This window comes from Nicotiana tabacum, chromosome 9 (assembly GCF_000715075.1).
Source record: "Nicotiana tabacum cultivar K326 chromosome 9, ASM71507v2, whole genome shotgun sequence".
NCBI classification, from domain to species: domain Eukaryota; kingdom Viridiplantae; phylum Streptophyta; class Magnoliopsida; order Solanales; family Solanaceae; genus Nicotiana; species Nicotiana tabacum.
Window position 1 is genome coordinate 3803977 of NC_134088.1, and position 3318 is coordinate 3807294.

The window sequence follows — 3318 nt, forward strand, 5'->3', positions numbered from 1 at the left end:
TTAATTCCTTGTGGGTTCGACTCTGGGCTAAAGACTCAGTTTATATTTGTAGCGTCCGCTTAGTCCTTTTTATAAGGCATAGTTGGGTGTGATCAGATACCGAATAAGAAATCAGATCTAAGTAATCAATCCAATATAGGTACTAGACACCGAATGATAAATTAGATCTAAATAATCAATCCAACATAGGTACTAGACACCGAATGAGAAATCAGATCTAGCTAGTCAAGCATACTAAGGCCTAAGTAATTAATGGAACCATGATACCTTCCTCGAGTAGAATATATCATAAATACACACTATCACACGTCCATTATTGTAAACGTCCCATTCGATGACATTAACGTTATTAATAGAAACATTCTCTTCATGAGGCAATGTAGTAATAATAATATGGTGGCCACGAAGTAGGGTTTTATTATGAAGAGAAAATTCGAGATTTTCTTTATTAAGTTACAAGGGGACAATTTGACATTGAATTAATCTATAAGGAGGGCTGGGATATTTTGGGAATATTTTGAGAAAAGCTTTTTCAGTAGGGCAAAATATGGTGAAATTTGTGGTATCAGGAGAAGAAGAATAAGATGATTTAGGGTATTTTCAAGAATAAATGAAATTGAAACATAGTCTTTCTTGAATAATATATTTGGAAGGTTATTGCTGAAAATTAATTTAGAAGACGAAGAAATTACTAGGGTTGAAAGGCTAACGAAAGAAATAAAGAGAATTAGGAAAAACCTAGTAATTGTTGTCATGATGGAGAAATTTAGAGAAGTTTTTGAATTTAATCTTTGATTAATGATAGAATTAGTGGAGTTATAAACCTAAGGTTGTCTATTTATAGATACTTTCCTGGGCAAAGATCAGTTTAGCTCGCGGCAAAAACTATTTACCGTCAATAGCCGCAAAAGTGTATTTATATGTTTTTTTTTGTATATAACATGCACAAACATGTATGTATGTATGTATACATACATTTTAAATCATGCCAAATCAATAAGAATATTGTCTCTCTACTTTTCTCTGCAATATTCTTCTTCTTTTATTGTTTTATAACACTAGTATTAGTACCCGCGCGGATGCGCAGACACTAATTATGTCAAATATTGAAGCTATTTGGATTGTAGGTAAATAATCTTAAAATTTATATTTTCTCAGTAAATATAGATAATCATTGGATATTAAATGAAAAAAATTAACCATTTCTTCTATTTATTTTTTTTGATATCATTCTTGCCGGTGTCATTGGATCCTAAAAATAGTCGGGAAGCAAAATAATACTAACTCATATTTATAGCAAAACAATCAAATATTGAGGCAATGAATGACTCTTTGGATAAGACTTAACTCTTTTACTACTACTTGAAATCTTATTTGGTATATTAATATCTCTTGAAAAATATTTCTTTCTTAAAATTTTAGTTTCTAAAATATTATTTTTATAATAATGTAATTGAAAATATTATTCTTAATTCAAAACTCATTTTAGTTGGCTATCTAAAAATATAAAAAATTCTTTAGCTAGTGAATTTTTTTACTCCGTTTTGATATTTGACATTAACCATGTTAAATATCTGAGTTATTTGAATTATATGTAAATAACCTTAACATTTAAACCTTCTAAATAATTATAGATAATCATTAGATATTAATTAAGAAACACTATATGACAAAAGACTTAACATTTTCTCAATTCTCATAGTGATAATTTTATTTTTGCAATATTCTCATAGGTGTCATTGGAACCTAAAAATAGCCACATAGTGAAATAATAACTCATTTTATGGCAAAGCACAAAGGTTGACACGATATAAACGATTTTTTGATTTGACTTGAACTCTTATTTGGTATGATTTTATCTTTCAAAAAATATTTCTATTTTGAAATTTCAACTTCTAATACTTTTTATATATATATTATAATAATGATTATCTTTATAATGATGCAAGTGAATATATTATCCTTAATTTAAAATTTACTTTAATCGGCTATCTAAAAATTTAAATGCTTCTTTGGCCGGATTTATTTTAGTATGACTCCACTTTAAGTTTATCGATATCTCTAGCCCCAGAATTTGAATTTTTAATACCCTATATATACAAAAATTTTGTTCTTTGAATCATTGTTAAATTAGTTGTCTTAAAGTTGTCAAGTAGTTTATTTTTCGACACCATACTTGGCTTAAGCTCAATGCAAACTACTCAAATTGTATTCCAATTCAAATTCGTATATCATATTAGTTTGTTAGTAATAGTGATTTGTTAAAAACGACACATAATGTAAATTAAAAAAAATATTCAAAGATATCATTATCTTATAATCTATGTATTTGAGTTGAAAAAAATATATTTGAAATCGATGAGATTAACTTTCAAATTTTTTATACTCAACAAAGATGAAACATAATAAGAAATTTGTTGTCATATTTTATTTCTCGTTTTTAGATCTTTCTAATATTTTTTTCAATATTTATTTTCTTTTATCTTATTTTTTATGTCATTATTTATTTTGTTACAAAAAAATAATTTATTTCACTATAAAAGGATGAGTTTAATAAAAATTGCCTACATATGAATTTTAATTATATTTTTAGTCTTTGGTTGAAATTATTTCATATTTTTCTTTTGGTTTTATCTAATCAGCCTAAATAGGTGCTCGCCCAACCACTTAAATTAAAAAATTAAATGATGTGTAATTTATATATAATCCATATATAATCCATATATAATATGTGTATAATCGTGTGTTGTCGGTATATCATCTATTTATATTAGCTATAAAAAGTAAATAATAAAGATGGCCGGATATTGTGTAAATACTCCATAAGATTTCGGTTTGTTTGAGTCTATCCATGATATAATTTCTATTAAAATAATTTTAAAACTTTCTACTAATGTTCAAAAATATCTTATCTTTTTATTATCTTTGAATTAAAAAAATTAAAGAGTTTTTTCGAAATAATTTGTTTAAATTTAAAAAAATATATTTCACTTCATACCAATTTTTTCTTTATATATACTTTTTGTTACACTTAAAAGTCGCTATAGAAACTATCAATTAGAAACCAGTTTATCTCTTGTTGAGTTTGAAAAAAAAAACCTTTCACATAATCTAATGATTCAAAACTAATATTCTTCAACAAAAAAAATATTATACCCTTGCAATATTGGCTTGTCTACAACTAAATGAAGGGGTTTCAGCTTATACCCTTCAATTCCTTGAATGTGCCAAATTGAAATTAATGATAGCAATTGTATAACCAAAGTTTTGTTATTTGTTTGATGTCCATTTATGCAAATTGACTCTTTAAACAAATAT